The sequence below is a fragment of the Triturus cristatus genome, chromosome 6, assembly GCF_964204655.1.
Source record: "Triturus cristatus chromosome 6, aTriCri1.1, whole genome shotgun sequence".
Lineage (NCBI taxonomy): Eukaryota > Metazoa > Chordata > Amphibia > Caudata > Salamandridae > Triturus > Triturus cristatus.
Window position 1 is genome coordinate 659462769 of NC_140589.1, and position 27529 is coordinate 659490297.

The window sequence follows — 27529 nt, forward strand, 5'->3', positions numbered from 1 at the left end:
AAACAGCTGATAATTAAAAAGAAGACATATAATACGGGCGAGGGGAGAATAAATAATTAAAAACTTATACTTTTCCTAACATTGATAGCCTTTAATAGGAAGGTAGCAGTAAAAAAACAAATGTCAGGGTGGTGCAGATTAAAGAGCAATTTCATGGAATCATGTACAGTCCTGACACCAAACTTAACAAAAATGGGTTTTAAAAAGGCTTTACGGAAGTTCCCATATAGTTGACACAGCAAGAGAAAGTGCGTAGTGTTTTGTGCTGACAAGTTATCACACGGACAGGGACCAACAGGCTGCTTGTTCACGGAAGGGAAAGCAACCAGATTATGCACAATCCCCATTCTTAGTCTAGTTAAAACAAACTGATGCGAAACTCTGGTCACTTGGGTCAAATAAGGTTGATAACCCTCCATTTCATTCATATTGCTGTAACGCACACAGGTGGATAGAATGCCAGTATTACAGGCCCGTCTCTCAGTTTTAAACATCAAAAAGATATGCTTCATTTCTGACTTTGGAATTTCTGAAGCCCCATATCTATCAGTTTTAATATCAAGGCCATAGATCTCCTGGAAACTGTTGATAATATATTTAATCCATTGGATCTTTAAATGGTTATCAACAGTGAGACAATCATTAATAATAGCTCTGTTTAAAGATGTCTCTTCTTTGAGCCAAATTGACCGCCACAGCAATAATGGCCTCAGGAGGATCAGATCATTCATAAATGGAATACCAAGTTCTCTATGGACTAAGTCATTAGAAGCAGATTTGGGCAAACACAAAAGTCTTTTTAAAAAGACATTCTCCACCACCTGTAAGCTCCCGGCCGGGGCAAAACCCCAAACCGCCGCCCCATAAAGGGCGGTGGAGAGGCATCGTGACTGAAAGATCTTGAGCATATCGCTGATCCGTTTATCCCCTAATTTAGTGGCAAAAGTAAAGACCCCATTAGCGCTCCTTGCCATCTTAGCTCTAACACTTATATGCTCGCTGGCCCAACTGCAATTCTTGGAAAACGTGATACCAAGATAACTGAAATTATTGACTTGTTGGACCCTATGTTCATCTATATAATAAGAGTGGGGCTTACTCTTCCCCGGCCCACACTCCATGGTATAAGTTTTGGTTTTGTTAATCACTAATTTTCTAGATTTAATGAACTGTGAAAACCCATCCATTAAGCGTTGAAGGCCTATCGGGGTCCTGGACAGTAACATGGCATCGTCCGCATATAGTAATACCGGGACGCTAATATTACTAACTCTAGGGGCGTCTGCCGCTACCGACTGTAGGACGGAGTCCACTTCATTAATGAAAAGGGTAAAGAGCAGGGGGGCAAGAACACACCCCTGTCTTATGCCCGGTCCGATCAACAATTTGGTGGTACACTCCCCACTAGAACCATATCGTACGCTAGTACGTAGTTTGACATAGAGTCGTGCCAAGAAAAAGACAAGGCCTCAGGGGCCCCCATTTCAATCAACTTGGCCCAGAGAATTGCATGGTCCACCATATCAAAAGCACTACTCAAGTCTGCAAAGCAGAGATAAATAGAGCCCTTCTTAGCCTGGGTGTATTTCCCAATCAAAAGTTCGAGATTCAAACATTGCCCGATCGTCCCGCGTCCCTTTCTAAACCCATACTGGCAGTTTGCCAGGATGCCATTGGATTCTGCCCATTCTTCCAGCCTGACCAAAAGTACCCAGGTCATTATTTTCACAGAGGAATCCAGCAGGGAGATGGGACGGTAATTCTTCACGTCCCCCCGATCTCCTTTCTTAAATATTGGAATTATAATTGATTCCTCCCAAGTTGGGGGTACCCCAAAACAAACTGCTGCATTAAAAACTTTAACCAGTATGGGTCCCCATACCTCCGGGACTAACTTATAAACATCGATGGGCACCCCATCGGGACCCTGAGCCTTTCCCCCTTTGCTTGCACCGATGCTATCCAAGACCTCGGTGATGCTGATGTCCAAGGGAACAATGGGCCAACAGTCAGAATGGTTACCCAGGGCATTATCCGAATCAAAAATTATAGAAAAATGGGAAATCCATGTTTCCATACTGACTGTAGATGTTAATTCTGGTACCTTCTCATCTTGTAAAAATGGACAGTTTACAGTGGCCCAAAATAGTTTACAGTCTTTCCTTTCAGCAGCCTGTGTCAATTTATCCCAGGCCTCGTGTTGTAACTCCATCTTCCTTTGCTTAACTGTAATCTTATAATTTAATCTAAGCTGGGACACCCGGCTCCTATCTCTGGGTTTGGTTGCCAGTGCATCTTTAAGCTCTTTGAGTACGAGGGTGCAAGCATGATTGAACCATCCCCTTTGCTGATTGGACTTACGCTCAGCTGATTTGGTAAATTTTTGATCAATGATGGAATTAATTCTAATAAAATGTTGAATAGAATCGACAGTGACGTCAGCCTGCTCAAGAATCTCAATAATTTCAGATAAGCAGCTATGAATAATTAGATCAGACGTCATTTCCGCTTTGTCGCCTTTCCATCTTAACCTTGTACCATTTGGTCTATGTGGTTCAATATTAGCTATAACCCCCGTTTCAGGTACAGGTTTTTTATTCCATATAGTAACCTCAACAGTAATACAGTTATGGTCGCTAAACATTATATCCACGACCTTAGGTGCCAAACTCCATGGGACAAGGCTCGATGAAAAACTAATAAAATCAATAACAGTATTTGCCCTCCTCCCGGAAAATGTGGGAATACTCTCACCTAGATCGTTCTTTTCATTGACCAATATTTCCATATCATGTGCCGCTAAGAGATGGTTCAGGGATTCCCCATACTTATTATGAGGGAAATGGAGATCCGCATCCCCAAAGCGATTTTTGACCCCACACGTACAATGGTTGGAGAGGGGACATACTGCAATATTAAAATCCCCCGCCAGAATATATTCAAACACAACATTTGAACCCGCTATAATATCAATCAGAGCACTACCTAGTGCGTCTACCACCAGGTGCCTGGTGCTGTCAAAGATATTATTATAAAAATTAATTAAAAGAATATTTCTTCCGCCCTCCTGAGAAAGCCATAAAATCTGGGAGTGAGCCCCCACTAAAACATGTTTTTTGACAATAATGGGTAGTTTGATAAAGATCAAAACCAGAAGCCCTCCCTTAGCTCTACCGGAAGTAGATGCCGTAGCAGGTAACTGGTAAGAGGCAAAACCATTGTAACCGGAGACATTTTTGCACCAGGTTTCCTGGAAACAACAGATATCGAAAAGGTCGATAAGTTCTAACCACCCCAGACTATCTTCTTTGGATGCTAAACCCGCAACATTCCAGCTGGCTAGAAAACTACTCGAGGACCCAGTAGATGTTTCAATAACTTCATTGTGGTTAAAAAAGCTTGGACTCGGGCAGTGGTTGTCTACTACAGGCAAAATCCCACTTCCTCCCTCAGCATCACCCACAAAGCTGGATATCGGGCAACAGTCAAGGAGCACACTAACATTAGCTGGGGGCCCTATAGTAATTCCTTCTGACTCTACTCCACAGAATACTGTTCCAGCTTCAAGCAGCGCCTCATCAAGAACCAGTCAATCATTAGAGTCTAAACCACTCAAGGGTTGAAACCGGTTGGATGTAACCACCTCAAACCTACTGGGCACACTAGAGGCACAGCCACTACCACTTCTAAAACCATTGGGGGGTTGATCGATTGAATGTTGATAGAAAAATCCCAAAGATCTGAGTAAGATTCCCTGGCTGTTCAGGGGTCGAGAAGTGGCTCTGAGCAAGATAGTAGTAGCAAGTTGGGGATTTTTAAGGTTAACAATTACACAATCACCACTAATACTTTTGTGGGAGTTCCCAATCCAGATGGCTCTGGTAGTGGTTAGAATTTGATCGGACAAAGCTACTGGGAAACCACACTCTCGGTTAAGCCAGGCCACAGTTTTAAACTTCAGGGACTCATGGGTTTCTAGGTTACTGCGAGTCCCGGTGTCCGAGAGTGGTGGAACGTTGGATAAAACCACCACATATGGTGCACAATCCGGGGGTAAGTTAGGTGTCGGGTATCCGTATCGTTTAGACTTCGCTTCGATGTTCCCTGGCTTGACCACTGTCGCAGTTTAAGTTGGAGTACTTAAACACACCACTGGGTTCGGTACAACTGCAGTGACTGGACATGGACCCCCATTAGGTATCTTAAGGGTCTCCATTACAGGGCCATTCACCTTTATAGATTCTTCTGGGCTAACCTTTGACCCAATATGTGAATTCAAAAGGCCTCCCAACCTCTTTACTTCCCCTGAAAGAGTATCAAGTTTGTCCATTAAGGGTTTAATAATTTTATCAAGCTTTGCATCTATAATGCTAATCAGGAGCTCTAGCTGCTCGGGGTCTAATTTAACTTGAGAGTTGTTTATTACTGTACCTGGGTCACTAACAACACACTTGGGTGGGGGGTCAGATTTTTTTTATTATGATTCCCCCCCGTTTTGCAAGCGTTATCCTAACTAAACCCCTCCCTGATCTTAGTACTCTCTGGGCTCTCGGAGCAGGAGAGCGTGGAACTGGTGATACATGGGAAGACTCTGGCGTGATCAGGTTGGGGTCTAGTTCTACATGGGTAACCGTAGTTGAAGGTGCAGGAAACTCCAAGTTATCACTAACATCCCCTAATGTGGTGGACAGGGAGATAGATGAGTTAGGAGTGCTGGGTAATGGGGCAGAGGTACTACCCCGACCCAAGGATTGTCGGCGCTCTTTATTAATTTTGTCGACTACTTTAACGAGATAATTGTCAAGGGTAGCTGAGGTAGGACGTACGTTCTCCTTGTTAACTTTAGACATCTCTAGATATGCATACAGCCAACTCTGTGGTTAAAAAACCGAAAAAAGCCTTAATTGGGAGCTGCCAGTATCCCTTAATACACTTATGTTAAAACACTATCCTACATGCAAACAGATAGCAAATGGGGCACAATAACAATCCCTAGATACAAGACCTAATGATAAAATGTTCTATTACCCAGTTCTGTGTGGGCGTTTTCAAAAAGTCAAGGACCAGAGTCTGTGGCCCAGCCCAGCCTCGTACTGCCCTGGACGGCCACAGACGGCCCGCCCTTTGCCCGGGCTTTGCCCGGCGTCCGCGCGCGTCCGCGACGCGGAGGGAACTACCGCAATTTATGCGCCTCCGGGCGCGCTGGTCCTGGAAGTGATTGGGCGGTGCAGGATGTTGGCGCAGGGCTTGCTGGGAACTGTAGTCCCCCCCCACAGCGGCCGTGAAGCTGGCAATCACCGGCGGCGGGAGGAACAAACAGCGTCAGGGCCCCAGCAGCAGAGAAGAGGTATGTCCGCCTAGTCCCCTCCTCAGCCCGTTAAGATGAAGAGAAAGTCCCCACTCCTTAGTGGGAACTACCGCAATTTATGCGCCTCTGGGCGCGCTGGTCCTGGAAGTGGGTGGGCGGTGCAGGATGTTGGCGCAGGGCTTGCTGGGAACTGTAGTCCCCCCACACAGCGGCCGTGAAGCTGGCAATCACCGGCGGCGGGAGGAACAAACAGCGTCAGGGCCCCAGCAGTAGAGAAGAGGTATGTCCGCCTAGTCCCCTCCTCAGCCCGTTAAGATGAAGAGAAAGTCCCCACTCCTTAGTGGGAACTACCGCAATTTATGCGCCTCCGGGCGCGCTGGTCCTGGAAGTGGGTGGGCGGTGCAGGATGTTGGCGCAGGGCTTGCTGGGAACTGTAGTCCCCCCCCACAGTGGCCGTGAAGCTGGCAATCACCGGCGGCGGGAGGAACAAACAGCGTCAGGGCCCCAGCAGCAGAGAAGAGGTATGTCCGCCTAGTCCCCTCCTCAGCCCGTTAAGATGAAGAGAAAGTATTTATTTTGTATCGCAGAAGTACTATATAGCAAACATAAAATAAAAACTTAGGAGCATATTATCAAGGACGGCATTAAAATTATCGCCGCTTTAGCGGTAGGAAACTGCGGTGATAATGGGCTTGATAATATGCCCGTGAGAATTCCAATAGAAGCCCATGTTGACACCAGAACATGGGCTTCTATGGGAATTCTCAAGGGCATATTATCAAGCCAATTATCGCTGCTTTAGCAGCAGTTTTCTGCCGCTAAGCGGCGATAATTTTAACGCCGTCTCTTGATAATATGCCCCTATTATTTTTAAGTAAGTCGAGCATGCACTTGTCTAGCACATGCCCTGGCCTACGTAATTATCTTCTTATCACACAGAACAGTGAACACTAGTTTCCAAGAAAAGGGCAAGAAGGCTAGCCAGTATTCATTCACCCGGGCAGCTGAGAAATTGCATAAACACAGAAGAGTTCCTCTGGAGGAAAGTTTGCTTTCCGATGTTTCCAATGGTATTTAGTGATTAAGGGGCATATTATCAAGACAGGCGATAAAATTATCGCCGCTTTAGCGGCAGAAAACTGCAGCTAAAACGGCGATGATGGGCTTGATAATATGCTCTATGGAATTCCAATTGAAGCTCAGGTTAGATGTCCTTCACATCTAACATGGGCTTCAATTGGAATGCCATAGAGCATATTATCAAGCCCATTATCGCAATTTTAGCGGCAGTTTTCTGCCGCAAAAGCGGCGATAATTTTATCGCCTGTCTTGATATTATGCCCCCTAGAGTCTTAATCGCCAACATACAAAAAAATTCTCGATAGACCACAATATATATATATATTGATTAAAGGCTACTTTTATCAATCCTAGGCTTAATCCTTTCACGATGGTTATTAATTTTTCATACTGTATGCATTTACACTTCTGTGGATTTCTCCCATCCCGCAGAGTAGTAGGAAGTCTGGGCTTTTAAAGAAAAAATATGTATGTCGCTACAGATTGCTATTTTAAACCTGAATATTTTATCTCCTCATGCATCCACTTCCTGTGAATGCTACCCAAGATTTTCAAGTGGATCCCACTGAACACCAGACAAACAGAGACCGAGACTCTTATCACAACTTATACTTGATTACGAAAACACTCTTCAAATCGGAATCTCAGCCCATGTCTGTTTTGTACTGTATGCATGTGGCACTTTTGTGGCTGTAATGACCGAAATAAAGTTACTGACTGACTGACTGATATATATTGATTATTTGAAACAACGCAAGGATTGAGAGTATTCATGCTTCACTATAGTTATTATATGCATAATTGTTTTAGTGTTCACATATGTGATGTATTGATTCCCTTTGATCTATGTTTCATTTATATTTGATATTGAAAGCTTTCTATTACATTTCATACACATAGTTTGATTGTGAACACTTTACATTAAGATTTTTCTTACCTTAGTAATTGTAGAGCATGGATTTCTATATACTTTAAATAAATATCTATTAGTTAGATGTACAAGCTGGCTATGATGTAAAGCCCTGAGGAGCCCACCCCGGGGCCTGCCATTGAGTTTACTGGTGAGGGGACCATGCAGCTCTCATTCCTGTGCAGAAAAGGTTCCGGATAGGCCACCCCCAGGGCCGAATCTGCAAAGAGAATGGGCCACATGTCTCCCCCACCTGAGTTAGCAATGGCCCTGGAGAGCTCACAGCGGGGCCAGGTCATCAGGTAGGTCCTTGGGGGCCTACCCCCGGGACATAGCTGTTTCCCTGATTGCAGCAGTGCCGGCAGCGAAACCTGTGTTTGCTCTCACTTGGGGGGATCATTTTTAAATCTCCCACCAATCAGAAGCAAATACTAAGCCTGCTCCCAGCGGGTAGGAGATTTTAAAAAGCTCCCCTCCGCTGGGAGCAGACTTTTGATCTGTTTCTCTTGCTGGCCTAAAGCCGGCAGGGAAACAAATAAAAAGATTACTCCTGTATGGAGGAAGCAGCATGATAAGCTGCTCATTCTGGGCAGGAGCAATGCAGGCTTTCGTGGGATGCGTGGAGCCGGCTGGGGTCATGGGGGATATGGGGCTCACCTATGGCCCCCAGAGACAGTGTGCTGGGTGACCGCGGTGGACACCGGGGCACCCACTTTGGTACAGGATGGTGTCCCCGAGGCAAAAATCGCACAGCGGAGAGGGATCGAGTACCCACGCCCCATTAATTATACTGCCGGGCCCTGGGGGATAGAGTCCCCAGGGCCAAAATACGCTATGGGAGGGAGGGGCGCGTGCAGGAATCTAGTTCTTTGTCTGCAGATTGTGACTTTTGTGATTTGGTGTAAAGCTGTTCAATAGTTTGAGAAATTAAGGTTAAAACATAATTGTTTACTTGGACAGTCGGGCATGAGGAACTCTAAGAATTCTGATTGGCCTAAAGAGCTTTTTTTCCCTTGGACCATCTCACTCCTGTGGAAGTCAGAATTCTGAGGGAGTGAGAGTTCTGCTTGGTTTCCAGCAACATGAGAATTTTGTTTCGGGCAACTGTTACAGGACTTGGAGATGTAGTCCCCTGTCCATAAGTCTAAAAAAAGAGATTTAAGGGCGCAAGGTAGCGATACCCTTCCCACCTAGGCCCCATGCGAAGACCCAAAGGGAACCCGTGCCAAAAATGAAAAAAACACCCCTGCAATTTATGCAGTGATCCTGTGGGACTCCCGCGGGATAAAAAAAAAAACATGCATGGTGGGTGTTTTGGGTGGGCACTGGGGCACCCACCTTTTTAAAAAAGAAGCCAGGTGGGATGTTGTCCCTGGGGCCAAAATAGGCTTGGCGTATTTGGGGATAGGGTCCCCAGGTCCTGATAAGGCTCAGGTAGGGGGGGCATGTGGCTCCCTTCTGCTTTAAAAAAAACATTCCTGGGGGATGGGGTCTCCAGGTCCTAAGGACACTTGGGGAGGGGAGCCAGATGAACCCCTTAATTTTAAAGTACATAAGGCACTGGGTCCCCAGAGTGTGATGAGGCTAGAGAAGGGGGCCACATGGTCCCCCTCCACTTTTAAAAATATTATGGCCCAGAGGATAGCGTTCCCAGGGTCTAATGAGGCTCGGGGAGGGGGTGCACATTGACCCTCAAAGTTTTTATTGGTTTGGCCCCAAGGTATGGGATCCCTGGGGCCTTATAAGGTTTGTGGAGGGAGGAAACATAGTCTCCCGCCTTTTTTATTACATTGGGCCCTGCGGATCTCCCAACACCTCGAGCAAAGTTAATGCATGCCCTGGGGTTGGCTGCCTCCGGGTGGCTGCCTGCAGGGAGTTGGATGCAGAGCCTGGTGCATGCTATAAAAGGCTGTGTGCAGTAAGAGGTTGGCTGTCTGTGGGAGGCACGTCTGAGTGGGTTGTTACGTACCTCATGCTATGCACGGCCAAATGCTCAGCTTGGGGATGGCTGCCTGTGGGGGGGTTTGCAACAGGGCCTCGCAGCAGGCAGTGCTCAGCAGGGGGTTGGCTCTAAATATGGTAATACAATATTACTTTACGTTACAAACTCTAGAAATTAACTTATAAAAACAAAGTTAAAGGTATGTTATAGTTAGGTGTGCTGAAAAGATATGGTTGTGTTTAAAAAAAATGTAGAACTTCACTGAGAAACAACTAAGGTCAAAGTAATGTTAGGTGAATATGTCAGTGAGAACATTAATGTTTTGAACTAGAAAACCACAGAAATTCACCCATTATAATTAGCATAACTTTTGCCTCTATCATGAACTGCTTATGACCTCACATATTTCATCACTCATAACATGTTCTAGGACATTGTTTATAACATCTCATATGACGTCATTGATGACATCACTGACTACATCATCCAAGCTTCTTATGCACACATTACTCGATATACTAGTATGTCATTAGCGACCTGAAAGTAAGTGTTAAATAGCTCAGAATAATTTGAAGTATCATTACTGTTACCATAAATAAAAAACCCATAGGTGAAGTAAGCTTGTGTTATGTGCAACACTGACCCTATTCCATACCCTTCATAGGTAGCTGACTTCAAGTTTTAAACAGTTTCTATTAAGAACAGTTTACAGTCTATCCAAAACTTGGCTAAAGAGTGACTATTCACTTAAAATATCCAAGATATGAAGGTGCTAAAGATGATACTACCTGCAGCATTAATACTATGGTGAAAACTTTACAGATAACCCGTCTTATGAAACAAAACAAGCCCATGTTCATGGGTTAGTAACTGGTGCACATGTAATCAAGAAATTGTCATGCTGGTATGACTATGTCTGATAACTAAAAGGCTGCCTACTATACTTAGGAACATATTCTCAAGGTGATATTGCCAAGTTAGCAGCACTTTTCTGCCACTAAAGCAGCGATATTTCTATCGCCGTATTCTCAAGCTGTCGCTAACAGCCGTTAGCGACAGTTTTTAGGCGAAAGCGTCCGTAATAAAGATCACTACTTCTGTTAGTGATAATTATATGCAGGAGAGGCGTTCCTGTGAAAAAACACCCGCAAACACCACGACCCCATATTCACAAGGGGATCCTTGAACTTCTGAAGACCAAAAAAACTGTCTCTACCTGGAGTTAGAGCCAGTAACTTAAGACCAGAAAATAGCTGGTCTTAAAAATGGGGGTCACACTTGGGGCCACATCTCAATGTTGCCGCGCTGCCCTGCGACAAAACTACAGTGCAGGAATGAGCACCATCAATAAGATAGGTGCGAATTCCTGGTCCCCAGTAATGAAAAGTGTTGCAGCGCTGCGACAAGACAGTGTTGCAACACTTCTCACTACACCCTTCTTGTGACAGCATGGATGTGCAGTATTCACTGGACAGCACTCCATGACGCAAGTAATGACAGATACGTCAGGAATCCTGCCGTATCTGTCTGCGCTAAAGTCACGCATTGCTGCAGTCGTGTCACAACCATGACGCACCTCCAGCAATGCATGGGGCCAGCCTATCCCTGTGGCACTGCGTCACCCTCACGCCTGCTATCAAGCAGGCGGAAGGTATTGATGCAGTGCCATTCATCAGGGGTGCCCGAATGTCGGTGCTGTTGGAGATCCATCGATGGTAGTTGCACGCTGCAGTGTCATCGTTTGGAAGCATTGGTGGAATGTTGTTGCGAAAGGACTGGATGAGACGTTCTTCAGTGGCCTTGATCCAGCTGCGTGGGGGTGCGATGATGGTGGTGGCGTCCGGTGGGCAAGATGAAGACGTAATGTTACAAATGATGGTCCGACCAGGAGAGTCTGGTGTTGTGGCTATAGTTGAAGTTCCCGCTGGCAGAGGTGACGTGCTCGACCGTGTGTCCTGCTATGTGGCTTGTTGAGGTGACTTGCTGCTTGCGTCTGATGTAGGGGACCTTCCCCAGGAGGGGCTGGTGTCCTTGAGTTCACCGAGTAGGATGTTTTCAGTGGATGGGAGACCCTGGGGTGCAATGAGGCCTACAATGGTTTGGAGAATGGGGGGGCCATGATGGCCTGGGGGACCTGCACATGAGGGTGCCGCAGAGGATGTGCTTGGGCTTTGTCTGGATCTGGGAGTTGAGGTGGTCCATGGTCACCCTTGGGTCATTAGAGTGTGTGGTCAGTCGGAGTGTGCTTCTGTAGGTGATGGCTATGCCTCCTCCTTCATGGTCAGGGTGCTCATCGTGGGCGATACTGCCGCCGTCAGTGATGGTGATGGCGATGTCCAGTCCGGAGCAGAGGTTGGTCCTGGCAGGCGATGTGGCGTCCAGGGTTGATGGTGAGGAGGGTGCTGGCATCGTAGCAGTGGAGTGTCCAAGAGGAATGTTTCTTGGTGCTGAGCGCGGTCCAGGGGCAGACGGATGCAAACGGCGTAGCCTATGGATTGCCTTTGGCATGGGGAGAAGACCATTACAATGCAGACAGTACATCGTTAACAATGCAACTCCGACAACGCACGTGCCTTTACATCGCATTTGATTACAACGCAATGTGAGATCAGAAATGGGGTAATTTCGAGTTTTTCGGGTGAGTATGGGTTTCAGATGTAAAATATGAACATTGGGATATGTTTTGGTGAAAAATATGAAAATTGGGGTGTGCATTTGGGGTAAAATATTTAAAATTTTGGTGTGCATTTGGGGTAAAATATGGAAATTGGGGTGTGCAATTAGGTCAAATTTGATTTTTGGGTGTGTGATGGGGGCTCGAAAAGTAATTCCAGGGTTCACGTTGGGTTTGGGTTGCAAATGTTAGTTTTGGGCTGCACTCAGTGAAGTGGGAATTGTGATATTATTTGTCTCCGCCATGCCACACCTACTCTACTGTTGCAAAGTGCCTATTATTTGTATGCATTGGAATAGAATGTGATGTTATGGCATGCGTCTCAACCACGTATGTGCCTTTGGCAGACGATGGCCACCATTGAGAAGTGCTGGGGAGGCTCGACAGCTGTGAGGTGGTAAACGCTGGAAAGAACACTGGATGTGGGGTGGATGCTGGGATGTGTGTGTGAGCTGGTGTTGTAAATATTTTAATAAGGGAAGTCTTACCTCGAAGCCGGATCCCATGTCTTCGTTGCTCCTGCTCTCCTGCGTCTGCTTCCAGGAACAGGAAGTAGACAGCCAGGCTCCCTCCCCTGAGTCAATCACAATGCTGCGATGCGGCAGTGGGATTGGTAATTGGCAATGGGACTAGACATGCAGCGTGGGGCTGGAGGTGTGGGTATGTTCTCCATGCAGGCTGTAATGCAGCCTGCATTACGAACAGGGAAGTGCGCATGACTGCTTTGGGGGGCCTGAGTGGGACGACCAAACAGTCATTGCGCACTTGAGTGGGCATGCCAATCCGCCCATGCCTTGCCCTGTGCTTGGAGCAGACCTAATGAAACCCTCCAACCCGCAAAGGAAACATAGCACAGTTACAGCACTAAGTTATCATCATGTGATGATTGTTTCTCCTCTGCACTGCTTGAAAGCAGTGGGGCGAAGCTCTTCTGCCATAGCGGATGAGCCGCCATTGGGGGTGCATCATCTGCGTGAGCTAGGCCGCATCCTGCGCTACGTGTACCACCTGCTCCTAACCTGGAAATTGCCACCGTGGTGCAATCCACTGCACTCTCTCCAAATCTGTGACTCAGCCAACAGGAGCCTCAGCCAGGTGGGATTTCACAAGCCTGGGTACAGCAGTCGCCGCCACATCCGCTCGTGAACCCGCCGATTAAGTTGATTCAGCAGGGCCCCCTTAGGCGTGATGTTGCAGCACTCCTGCCGCACACATTCGGCACAGCTCAGGGGCCTCACCCTCCACAGCGTCCTACTAGCCCAACATCATCCGGCCTGTGAGTGGCGGCACCAACCATTGGTAATCCCCTCTCTGCATCCCGGTGTAGTGGTGGATCCTAGTATGCAATGCAGACCGCACTACGTTGGTGTGCAGGAGCGCCTCTACTATTAACAGCTCCAAGGTGCACAAGGTGGTCTTCTCACACAGGTAAGGAACGTGTCTCCATGCGACCTGCCAGACTTCACCACCAGGTACGGGTGCTCGTTGCGCCTCAATGTCTACCGCCATGGCTCATCGACTCCAAAGCTCCTCCGCATCCCACTCCATGCGCCAGACGCAGAACCAGCAAGGAATCCAGGCTTCAGATGCAGGTCCAGCGAGGCATCTAGGCTCCAGATGCAGGTCCAGCCAGACATCCAGGCTCCAGACGCAGGTCTAGTGAGGCATCCAGGCTCCAGATGCAGGTCCAGTGAGGTATCCTGGCTCTCATAATGGTCATCCTCGATGTTGGGTGGCTTGCAGGGGTTGTTGATGTGTATTGCACTAGGCTCAGACTGCTCCTTTCTGCATTTTTTTGTTTTTTACCTATTTTCTATTGGCTGTTGGCTGATAGGCTATTTTTTGCATTAGAGACAAAAAAACTCACATTGGGCTGGCTAAGATAAGTTTTTTTTGCCTCTAATGGGCTTATCAGTAGTTTTTGCCCGCTAACGCCGGATTTCCTATCGCCTTCGCGCTGATTTTAGCAGCAGTTTTCACTGCCATTCCCTGAAACTATCTTCTGTTAGCGGCGTGTTGTGAATACGTCGCTAACACAGCAATATTTTCACGCGGTACACGTGATAAGAAAACACACGATAACTGAGGTTAGCGATAGTTTTCGCTAATTGTTGAGAATATCCCCCTTAGTATGCTTTATGTAGAATCTTTGCCCTGTTGGAAACTTTTTTTGCAGAGCCAAAAAACTTGACTGGAACATGCTGAACACAAGTTGTCACTTAAACATTTACACCCATTAGATGCATACAAGGTGGGAGGTTTGCCAGAGCGTCTGCCCTATGACCGTGCCCTGCAGCAAATCCCACACTAGGCCTTATGTTTTTACAGATAAGGGGGGCCAAGTGTCCCCTACTCAAGCATATTAAGCTATGTAGTCCCCCTCCCTGAGTCTCATTTGCCCTCATGGCGCCATCCCCCAGGACCAAGTGGCCCCCCTCCCGAAGCCTTTAAAAGGCCATGAGTACCCCATCTCCAGGGCCATGCTTTTGTTAACCCCTTCTATGCTCATGACGGAACGATTCCGTCATGAGCATCGGTTGAGCTGTGCTCATGACGGAACCGTTCCGTCATGGCCCCGCCCGCGCTCGAACCCTTCAGCACCGCGGGGGAATCCGCGCAGCGCTGAAGGGGTTAAAGGAAAGGGACCTCGCAGCCCCTAGCCTGAGCCTTCTAAAGTCCCTGGGGACCCCATCCCCCATCCCCCAGAGCCACATCTCTTTTAAAGCCCCCCATTGCGAGTCTCATTAGGCCATGAGGTTCTCATCCCCCAGGTCACTATATATATTCAAGGGAGGGGGGCCAAATGACCCCCTCCCCGAGCCTGATTAGGCCCCCAGGGCCTTTTTTATTTTAAAGGGGAGGGGGGCAGAGGAGTCCCATACCCAAGCCATTTTAGTTCTAGGAGACGCCACACCTGGGGACGACTAAACTTACAAAAAAGGGAAGGAAGCTACTTCTCCCACCTTCCTGGGTCTCTTAAGGACCTGGAGACCACATTCCCCCAGGCCCCTGTTTTATTAAAGAGGGTCGTGGCCCAACACCCTGAGCCTTATTAGGCCCTCCCTCCCCTCCCTGAGGACCCAATCCCCAAGTAAAGGGGAGGGGGGCTACATTGACCGCCAAACCTTTTTCCCCAGGTACTCCACTCCCCAGACCCTCATTATTAAAGGCGGTTGCCCTGGACCAAATCGAGGATACCCACCATACACTCGGCAGCAGGGGGGCACTAAGGTCCCCGTGGCCCCAGCTGGTTGCCCTCTTTGCTTCCATCCACAGGGAGCAGCAACTTACTCTTCTCTCTCCAGGTGGGAGCAATATTTTGATCTGTTTCCCTGCCTGCATCACTGTGGACAGGGAAACATATCAAAAATCGGCTTCCAACTGGTGGGAGCATTTTTAAAGGTCTCTCCCACTGGGAGAAAACTTGGTGCTTTCTCCTGCATGGTGGGAGATTTTAAAATGCTCCCGCCGAGCGCTAGTTAACGCAGGTTTCCCTGTCAGTGCAGGATAGGAAAACCGATATGTCACAAGGTGGGCTCCCCAGGATGGAGCTAGTGAGCCGATCCTTGGGGATGGGGACCCCTGGCCATTAATGTTTCAGGAAAGGGTACCTCAGATGCCCCTCTCTTTTACTTAGTTTTGCAGCACCAGGGAATAAGGTCCCCAGGTCTTTTAGAGGCTCAATGAGGGGTTCCTGTGGAGCCCTTCCCTTTTTGGGCAATTCTGGACCCAGGGGTAGGCTCCCTCGGGCCTATGATGGCTCTGGGAGGGGGCCACAGAGCCCCCCTCCCCTTATTTAATAATTTCAGCCAAAGTGGTGGTCTCCTCTGGGCCTATAATGGCTCGGGGATGGAGTACTGCAGGATCATGGCACAAACTGCAGATTTCTTTTTGATATTTTTCCCATGGGGGGGGGTAACTCTAGATCCCCTGATTGTGCCTAGTGGGCAGAGTTTCCATACCCTGTTCCCTTATATTATTTTTTTTTAGATGCATAGGACAGGTGGCCAAGTCCCTGAGCCCTGTAATGGGCACAAGCATCTTTTTTCTCATGTTGCTGCCACCCAATCAGTGCGCTAACTCAGGAGCAAATTGGCACAAAGGAAATAAAGCTCCCCGGGCCAATCAGAATGCTCCATTTTTAAAATGGCTCATGCCCAACTGCCCAGAGATAAAATTATTTCTAACCCTTAATTTCTAAAAAACTACTGAACGTATTTACACTAAATCAGTTTGGGAACTATAACAAATTAACACTAAAATACACATTAGCATTCAGCTGATCAATCAGAAAAAATAACAAAATTTACAAAATAAACCTTAATAAACCAACCAACCACGATCACCTCTAAAATTAACCACAGAAAGCCCAAATGATACAATTGGTGTCAAGCCTAAAATTAGTATTGCAAATGCAAATAGGTCAAGTTTAAAGTGTGAAGGCATTCAGTGCAGGAAGCAAGCAGGGTCAGACAGAGTGGACTATGGTTGTAAAGTAGTGCTTCACGATGTTCAATATGAAGCAATCGAGTGGAGGAAGAATGATACTTCCAAATAGACAATGGCATTAGTTGACAGGTGAAAACTCCACTGGTCTGGGGAAAGGGGTTTAACAATTTTGAATTTTTGTTTGTATTTTTTAAACCTTTTTTCAAAAAAATGTGTGTTTTTGATTTTTTTTTAAATAAAAAAATGAGGAACAACAAATAAAGTCTTTAACAAAAACAGAAGCACAAAAATGTGTTACCATTTGTGTGCTTTCAATGCAGCACTAATGACATTCAGGCATTGTTCAGCAATGCAAAGTTGTACTTTGCACTTCTTGCAAAATATAGTTGCATGCAAGAGTTTAGGCATGGTTGGGGCCTTGGAGCTGCTGCAACTTGCTGTCTTGACATAGAAGGTGCATAAGGGTCTGCCTGTGCTGCAGCATTTAACTCCCTCCTTCGTTCTTCCCTTGCAAGATGGACTGGGTGCAAGGTTTCTAGGTTTTTCTTCATACTGAAGGTGCTACAGAAATATGTTTTCTCTGACCTTCTTGACAAAATTCTGGAGCAAATAATGCACGTAACTTTCCATGCATTCACCTTTTTTTCTCCCTCAGGAACTGTGAAGAAGCCCCACACTTCTTCTTCCTGTTGTCCTGCACCATCTGTTGCTCTTCCTCCACAGCCAATGGATCCATTGATACAAGACTAGAAGCCATTGTTGTTGACTCAAAAATCAATAAAGACACACAAAAAAAATATAAAAGGCAGAGAAGCAATAAACAGCTTTTCTCTCTATGAATTGTATAGGAAAAGGGAAGTTCACGGGGGTGGATCCTCCCTCGCCTAGAATGAAAATGATGTAAACCAAGTAATCAGATTCTTAATATTTTCTATTGACATGAAGTCGCGTAGGGTGTGCGCCTACGTCACGGACCTTTCGTGCACCCGTGAAATATTGCATATATACATATAAACTATAAATAAAAGTTTCTATAATATTTGAATTAGTATATTATCAAAACTATTTAATTAAATATTCAAACTTTCAAAAGTAATTTTTTCAACTTTGAAAATACGCCAAAGTTGTGACCCCAGTACGAGGACGGCGCGATTCTGGAAATACGTGCGGGGAGGGGTCGCGCACCATACGTGCCTACGGCAAATTTAGGGACGATATAGTTATAAATTAGCATTTTAAAAAACCTAAGAAATTCACTGAAAAAAACACTGGTTTTAGGTTCGTTATGGTTAGTTGGACATTCCACTTGTACAAAACCAGAGAAATTCGGCCTTTATAGTTGGATCAGCTAACTATAACTCGTGCCCCAGCAATGCACTGCTGATGACATCACATATTACATCATTCATGGTATTACATCACTGATGACATCTCAAATGACATATCACTGATGACATCATCCAAGTGAAAATCTGATGCACCTCCTCACACCATAATATAACCTTTGATACACCCACTGTAAAATGCAGACTACCATTTTCGAAACCATCGACACACAAATACCAGTTACTACATACGCACTCACTGATTCATAAGTCTATACACACATCCACTCATTCACCCATACAATCACTCATACATGCAGTCACTCATCAATACAACACTATCATATGCACTCATACACCTATACAGACACTCACACACTGCCACTCATCCATGGAGTTACTCATACACCTAGTCAGTCATGCAAAGAATCAATCACACTTCCATTTACTCACCGATACAGTTATACACACACCACATCACTTATTCAAACATATACTAACACATACTTACACTCTTATACAATAACTAATACAAGCACACACTAATCCATACAGCCACTCTCACAATCACTCACTCTCACATATAGTCATTTATATACTCCAACATTCACATATACTGCCTTTCACATATGCAGTTACTCACACATGTACCACTGAGGCATCCATTTACTCACCAACACACCCATACACACACTCACCCACCAATACAGCCGTTCACGGATGCACTCTTAAACCCATACACCCAGTGAATCACCCACTCACACATCTATGCATAGAGTCACACCCACCCACACAGACACTCAGGCACCCATACAGATACTCAGACAACCAATCAATAACCCACATAGACCCTCATTTAGCTACTCACCAACCCATGCAACCGTTTACACACCCACTGACAAACTAAACTGTGTGAATGTCACTAACCCATGCATTCAGTAGGGCACATTTAATCACTCACTTATACAGTCAGTCATGCACCTACTAAATCATCCATTCGGACACTTATACACCCACTCATTCTTCAATACACCTTGGCCTATATATATATATATATTACCTACTGGCAGTCGCCAGTAGGTAGTTATAGTTAGGACCTATAATCCATAGGAAATCCGCAACATTCTATTCCCAATAAGTCTGGTGCCGGCTGACGAATCCTCGCAAAATTTTCCACACTTTTGACCAGCTCCGCTCTGCTCCTACCCTGAAAGTTTTGTGGTGATTCGTCAAGCAGGGGCCAAGAAAAAAGGGGGGTCCCAAAACGCGTTTTCCCCATGCAATTTCCTATAGGATCTGTTGTCGCAGCTACAGCCCGAACCGCTGAACGGAATGACACCAAATTTGGCAAAGAGGTAGTCCTCAGTTCAGACTCGTGCCTTTTGCATAAATGGTGTGAATCCGTTCAGTAGTTCCTGAGAAAATTAGAGTTAAAAGTACATAAACATCTATGGCCGCGGAGGATCCGCGGACCGTACACGCACCATATGCGCACCCTCCCCGAACCGAGCGCGCATCCTCCCGATCACGCGATGAATGCTAATTGGCTGTCGAGTGTCTCTCTACATTCGAAACCAGGAACTGTTGGCGGACATTTTCTGCCTCGGTAGAAGCAAGGCTGAAGAAGCAAGGGGAATAAGTGTGTAAAACATATAAAGGGGGCAGAGTGGAAATACTCTGACCCTCTAGAGGTGCTTGGGGGGTCGCAGAAGGACCCCCTGGGGCCCCCTTTTAAAAAAAAAACTAAAAAAAAACTGCAAAATGCGCGCACAGTGTGCGCATCCTATCGCGTTGGGTGCGCGGATCCACAGATTTATTTTTTTTTAAAACAAGAAATCTTTGGTTGTATGACTACTTTGTACACTTAAAGGTAGGGTGTATGTTTCTGTTTTTTAAGGGTATGATTCCTATTGGTTAACAAAAACAGATTGTAAGGAACATTATATATGATTAGCTGATATGTTGAAAAGTGAAGCACACTTCCTCTCTTGTGTAGGAACATTGTGTGCTGAACTTCTGACCTGTGTGCTTAGTGCAGTGTTCCATGACCTGTTTCTATGGTAACAGACAGAAGGCAGATTGGGGGAAGGGTTGAAATGTATTTCAGTTGGAAAGGGTTGAAATGTTTAACCAATAGGAATGTGTGTTTGCTTTTGAGTTTATGTGTGAAGGATTGTGATGTGATGTTTACATGTATATGTGTGGAAAATGAAAGGGAAACTTTTCCATTCTTTGTTTTTGCTGAGAGGTGCACAGTGCAGAGATTCTGTAAAAGAAAATATGGTGAGTGACTGATATACTTCTTAATCTACAAAAGAACTTGAAAGATGAGTTATTGAATTGTGAGGGGATGTATGTAGACTATTTTGATTTTAATCAGACTAATGTATTTCTCCTGCTAAAGTGTAGGGAGTACTTTTTTTCTCTACAATCTTATTGACAGTGTGTGTGCATGTAGAAACCATTCTGTGATAAGCATTTGTGTTTTTCATGTGTTTGCAGACAGATAACTGTGCTGTTTTTATATTTTGGTAGAATTAGAAACTAGTCATTGTTTATGAATTTGTGAAATGTGTTATGTTATGTTTCTATACTAAAATGTAGTACTACTTCTAGATGAAGAAATGTGTTTTGGTATAGTGCAAGGGATAGTGTTGTTTGTCTAGAATCACACAGTGAGTCTGTGGCATTCCAGATGATAGTGGCATTACCATGAAAGGAGCGTGATTGTGTGGATTTTTTTTTATGAAGTGGCGGGATTAGGAGATGGGTGTTGGTGCTTCTCAGAGTTCGTGTGGTGCCTGCAATGAGGAGTTTCTTGGAGAGGTACTGCGGAGTGTTTTGGTGTAGGCCTTTATGAGTAATGCAGGCAGTTTTGTAGGCAGATCTGCCTTCAATAGGGAGCCTTTTAATAGATTTGAGAGCTGGGGATATATGATCGAAACGTTTGCAGTCTGTGATGAGCCTAGCTGCAAGGTTGAGCACAGCTTTGATTGGAGCAAGGTGGACCTTTGGGATTCTGTTGAGAATGGCGTAACCATAATCAATACATGAAAGAACAAGTGACTGAACAACAAGTTTAAAATCATTGGTAGGTATAAAGGGTTTGATTTTCTTGAGGTGACGGAGAGTGAATAGGGCTCCTTCAGAGGAGTTTTTGATATGGACGTTGAGGGTTAGGGTGTTGTCAATAGAAATACCAAGAGATTTGACAGAGTTGGACAAGGTGAGTGAGCAGTTGAATGCATTAAGGTCAGAGATCCAGGATTGAACTCGCAGAGGGTTATTTTTAAGGGAGAATAGAATGATTCTGGTTTTATTAGGCTTACGTTTGAGATAATTGGAATAAAACCAGGTTTGGATCTTGGTAAGGGTGTTGTTCAGGTGTAGGATGTCATCATGAGTTTTAATCTTGTAATAGATTTGGGTGTCATCGGCGTAGAAGTGGTAGTTGATGCCTGCTTATTTAAGAATGAGGGTGAGGGTTCCATGAAGAGGTTCAAGAGGGAGGGAGAGAGGGAGAGAGAATAGATCCTTGGTGGACTCCATGGGAGACATGAGTGGGGTTAGAAAGACAGTTTTGAATTTTTGATTTGCTGAGTTCGGTTTTGTAGGTAGGAGACAAACCATTTGTATGTGAGTATCAAGGACCCCCTGTGGAATAGTCTGATTCCTGGGACAGGGTATAGACACAATGGAAAATATAGTTCCCAGGCAAACATACACAATAATGGTACAAATTGATAAGCACAGAAGTAGTAAAACAAACAAATAGTGTAGTTTACAATTTTAATTAAAAAAGAAGATAAAAAATCACATAGTGTGAATTGACAATATACAATAAAATTGAAAATTACAATGGTACAATTCAATAATATCAATTATAAGTAGTGGCAGAACTTAAAATATCTTCACGACGCGCGTTTCGGCACAGAGTGCCTTCGTCAGGAGTAGCCACAACAGATTTATGTGTTAAACAAAGGAGGATCAATTACGTATGTCTATGGGGGCAATATCGACCAGAATTATGGATTCTTCCTGTTCTTTATATGGTTCCTTTCGTTTTTCTTTGTGCAATGATTCTTTAGTAAGAAAGGGGATGATGTTATTCGATTTCAATCCTGTTGGTCTGACAAGTGATGTTCCTAAGTCACACCATAATGCTTCTTCCAGCAATGTAATTAATGAGAGGGAATAAAACCTGTGATTCTTAAATTACTGATTGTTTCAGAGGATATTCTGACAACTACTCGAATACGGCAAAGCGTGTAGACATTGGATAGGCAGATAAAATGATGGCGGAGATGAGAGATACACATGCAATGATGCGGGATACGTCTCATTAATCGGATGGTTAAGTGTCTCGATTTTAAAGTTGATTCCGCTCGTCAGAGTGTTGTGTGATAAGATCCATTGTGACAAACCATTTGTAGGCAGTACCATTAAGGCCGAAACGGGTCCTAAGCACGTTAAGGAGGGCTGAATGGTTGACTGTATCGAATGCTGCGGAGAGATTAAGGAGGATAAGAAGGCATGTCTCGCCATTATCGAGTGAGTGGTGGATGTCATCGATAACATTGAGCATTGCCGTTTCGGTGCTACAGCCTTTTCTGAAGCCTGATTGAAAGGGGTCGAGTAGGTTGAAGTTTTCGATGTGTTTGTCTAGTTGTAGTAGGACACATTTTTCAAGGACTTGTGAGAGAAGTGGGAGGTTAGTGATGGGGCGTAGATTATTTAGGTCATTGGGGTCAACATTGGGGTTCTTGATTAAGGGAGAGATTTGTCCAAGTTGAAGGGAGGTAGGGACACAGCCAGTGGAGAGAGAGGTGTTGATGATTGTGGTCCAGTATGGGGTAATGATGTGCTTAAGGGCAGGGATAAGGTTAGAGGGTAAGGGGTCTTTTGTGTGGGAGGACGGTTTAAGATTACCAGTTATTTTAAGGACTTCTAGCTCAGTCATGGGGAGGAAGTTGAGCGATGAGGCATTATTCTTTAATTGTGAGTTAGGGGAGTTGGATTCCAGAGATGTGGTACGGGATAGGTGTGAGGAGTGGTTGGGGGGGTGGGGAAGTAGGTAGGTGAGGAGTGTCGCTGGGGAGCGGTAGGGTAGCGGTTGGAAGAGAAAAGGGGTCAACAGGTGGAGGGGATGTGGTGTAGGAGTTAGCGGTGAAGACAGGTGTGCATTGGGAGTTGGAAGGGAGCTGCGTGGGAAGGAAGGATTGATCAATTTTAGCTATTTTGTCCGAGAAGAAGTGGGACATTTCTTCACATCTGGTGGAGGAGGCGATCAGATTTGGCTGTGAAAGTTTGGTTTCGAATGATTTTAAAGAGTTCCCTAGGTCTGTTTTTGGCCCGATCAAGTTGAGTGCGGAAGAAGGATGCCTTTTCCTTGAAGATGTGTTTTTTGTACGTGGATCTAGCACGTCTGAGGAGTGCAAGATGGGAGGGAGAGGGATGGTGTCTCCAGGTTCTTTCCGACAGTCTGAGAGACCGTCTTTCGTTATTAAGCTCTGTAGTAAACAAAGAGTTAGAGGGAGTGTTTCTTTGGTTTTTGGGTTTAGGCAGGGCCAATTGGTCAAGGATACCGGTGACAGTATTGTTAAAGTGTTCAGTGGGCTCATTGGCATTTCGTGAGGGGGGAATGAGAAGAAGTTGAGCTTGGAGTTTAGACTCAAGGACACCAGGGGGGATACATTTTAGATTCCTGGTCAATATCTTAGGTCTGTTGATTTTGGAGGTAGGGAGATTTGCAGTGGTAGCAATGGTGAACAGTATAAGGTGATGGTCAGACCAGTCGATGGGGATGATATTAGTCATGGAGGCCGGATCTTCATTGGAAAGGGTGGCGTCAAGGATGGCTCCTTTAGTGTGAGTAGGGGACAGGCATAGTTGTTTGAGTTCATTGATCTCAAGTAGATTATTGAGGAGGGAGATAGTAGGATCATCACAGTCATTCCAATGGAGGTTAAGATCTCCAAGAAAGAGGTTTTTTGAGTTGGATAGTGAGGATTGTGTCAGGAGCTTAGATAAGTCCTCGATAAAGGACTGGGGGTCTCCAGTGGGGCGAAAGATGTTGTGTAGACAAATTGGGTGGGAGTTTTGAGTTGTCAGTTCAGCTTCCAGGTATTCACAGGAGGAGTAGCCAGAATTATTGACAAGGGATAGCTGAAGTTCATTTTTAAAGATAATGGCTAGACCACCCCAACTCTGTCACGTCTATCTTTTCTAAGAATAGAGTATCCTGGGGAGGAGAGTAGGTCTAGTATGCTCGTTGAGTGGTCGTTGAGCCAGGTTTCTTTGAGGAATGCAATGTCAATGGATTCACTCAGGATAGTTTCTAAGATTTCCGTGGCATGCTGGACTGCGGAGCGACAGTTGACAAGCATACATGTAAGTGGTGTGGGGTTGCATATGGAGGGTGGGCAAGAGTGGATCGATGTGAGTCTGTGAGAACATACTTGAGTGAGTCTGTAAGTGGGTGCATTAGTATCTGAGTGGGTCTGTGAGTGGGTGCATGAGTACCCAGATAGAACTGCGAGTAGGTGTAAGAGTCTTTAAGTCAGTATAAGACTGTACACATGAGTCTATGAGTGGGTCTCTAAGAAGGTGCATGAGTCTCTGAATGGGTCTGTACATGGGTGTGTCATTCTCTGAGTTCATCTGTTAGTGGGTGCATAAGTACATGAATGGGTATGTGAGTGAGTGCATGAGTATCTGAATGGGTATGTGACTGGATGTATAAGTGTCTGAGTGGGTATGTGAATGGGTGTATAAGTGTCTGAGTGAGTTTGTGAGTGTGTACATGAGTTGTGACAGTGACCAGCAAGTGTGTATAAATATATATATATTTTCACTAATGTTCGCGAGGACTTATCGATAGTCGCGATGTCCCTGCAACGGTACACAGGGGGCTGCATTGGCAGTCGCATCTTCATCACGAAAATTGCATGCGATAAAAAAAAACAATTTTGAACACATAATTTGTGTCACTAACACACCCATTTTTCAAACATGTGGTCAGAGTATCTCCACTCTGACCCCTCATATTAGCTTTCTCACACATTTTCAACCCCGGGAACCATTCCCAAATGATTAAATGGCGGGCGCAACTTTCTGTTCAGGTTGCTTACAGCCAATCACAACATTCCAGATGGCATGCGCAGCTATGATTAATCGCGAAACTAGCTCGAAATAGCCATGCCCAGATATATATCTATAATTTGGAGCTTATATTTCTCAAAAACCTCTGGGCAGATTTACACCAAGTAACAAAAGCACAATCTGCATTACAGCATCCACTTTTCTGCCAAATTTGGTGTAATTCCCTCCAGTGGTTTGGGCTATATGTTCAACAATGCATTCCTAAGGGAATTAACAATACAAACGTACCCTTTTTTCACACCCCTATTTCCCGGTCCCCACTGCATGGATCACTCCCAAACTTTCCGTGACACACAGAACCTGCTTTCACACTTTTTTGGGACATTTCATGAAGGTTGGTCAAACGACGCCAAGGTTATAGCCAACTATATCCAAATTAATGGGTAACCATCCAAACAAAACCTTTCGAAGAGAAAAATTCTCAAAGACACCCTGATACAAGTCCCTTTAAAAAAAAGAAGAAATCTATTAGTTGGTTAACCTAACCTGGTTTCTTTCAATGTAACTAATGCAAGGAATGCCAAATTGCCATAAACAAACAACAAGTAACAGTTGCGGTGGTCTGTCTGGTGCATTACACCTGCAAAGTCGTTGCAGCGTAGGACCGCCAGCTACACCAGCGAAAAGTCAATCCCTGGCTGTGACGGAGGTGCACCACAATATATTATGCGCAGCGGGACTGGCACAATCCCGATGAGACTACTACAAGTTCCGTCACTGCAGCCATTTCATGGAGGGAGCTCCATCATGAAAAGGCTATCGGTGGAGGAACAATGAGGGCCCTACAAGGCCCCCCTGCCATGAAGATACATTCAGGGGGGCACAACATGTGCCCCCTGTCTGTATACCCTCAAAGTTCAGGCACAGCATGGATGTCACCATCCATGCCGTGCTAGAACTTTTTTGCCATTCCTATTGTGGTGCCTTTTTCCAGGCACCGCCATGGGAGAGGTGAAGGACCATCCGCCGTATACAAGTTCAACTCATACTACAGGGGGAGGTCCTTGGACGGGTTAGGCCCAGCTGTCCCAGCAGAATGCTGGTGCAACTGCTCTAAAAACATAGTCAGCCCCATATTTATTTAGTTTTTTTCTCAGTTTTATATAGCACAGACTTTACCTGAAGGTATTGGATTGCTTTACATGAACGTTAGTTACATTGCACAAGGACGCATTTCTTTTGGTTTTAAGCATAGGAAGATAAATTGATTTGCCCCGAATCACAGGATATCGAGCACCCTTAACCTCCAGTGCAAATCTTAAGTTATATGCTGATGACATACTCATGTTTCTAAAGAAAAATACTGCAAATATCAAATAAGCTTTAGAAGAAAATATACATTTACATTAATTGTAGCGTATAAAGTTAGCAACCAAAATGCTGAAGGTTTCAGGCCCAATTCACACATAAAAGCTTTCTTAGGTAAACCCACTCACCTGTAGCTCTACTTCTATACCTAGGACTACATTTATGCTATTTTGCCACTCATGATTTTTGAGTGGGGATTTACACCTACATTTAGACATAGAGTCACCACCCCGTCAAATGAGAAGGTGGAGACTCCTACACCCAACTTTAAAAGTGTAAAGTTACTATTGGTAACTTTACTCCTCTTTGTGGATCTTCCTCTAAGACAATATATAGGGTAGTTTAATAAAATGTATCCATTAGAAAATAAATAAAATTAATTTAACATATAATAGGTGTATAAAGTTATCCTCCATTAAGAAAAGAATTTCAGGCCTAAGTCACAAAGGTAAGTTTTTGCATGTGTAAACCTACTCACATTTAGATCTATACCCACATCTAGATATAAATCTGTACATTTTTGCTAATCACTATTTCCAATTGTAGATTCACACCCATGTAGAGATGTAACAGTCTCCACCCCGTCAAATGGGAGGGTGGAAATTCCTAAAATTGACATAACAGGTTGAGAGTTACTATTAGGAACATTCCACCGGTGTGTGAAGATCATTCTTAAAGAAAATATAGGGAAATGCAATTAAATGCATCTATTAGAAAATAAATAAAATTACCTTAATGTAAATTAAAATTGTAAAATAGTTTTAAACAAATAAATCTAGAAATAGTAGGAATAGGGTTAGAACTAATACTAGGACTAGTTAACCACACTAGGACTTAAATTTTAGTTTGTACTACTTAGAGATAGTTGAGCGGTGAATATGGGTACTTTAATAGCAACAGACGGTAAACGACGGCTTAAATGGCCCCAGATCTCTCCAGATGATTTTTCTTGTGAAGTTAGAGATTCCTGTGCTACAGAGTTAGCACTGTGTACCTCTGCATATATTCCCACAAGGGAGGTTATCAGCGCTTTTTCCATTATCTCCACTACAGTCGGATAACTTTTAAGTGCTCCAGCACGTAAAGTAACTACTCTAAACCCCAGATGGTTTGAATCATCATGCTCTCAGGCAGCGAGGAAGCTGAAAAAAGCCCTGAATGTTAACCTGGGAAACTAAGCCATGGTTAGAGCCTGTCGTAAAGAGTGCAAACTGTCATTGGCCAAACGGAAGGGTGTCTTGAAGGAGATGGCTTGGAAGGAGTTGTTAGAATCGAGCACCCTTAGGAATAGTTCCAGGTTCTGGAGTATTGTTAATAGACCGTTTTTTGATCGGGAAGCTGGGGGTGAACTAGGTTCACACATCACTGAGGA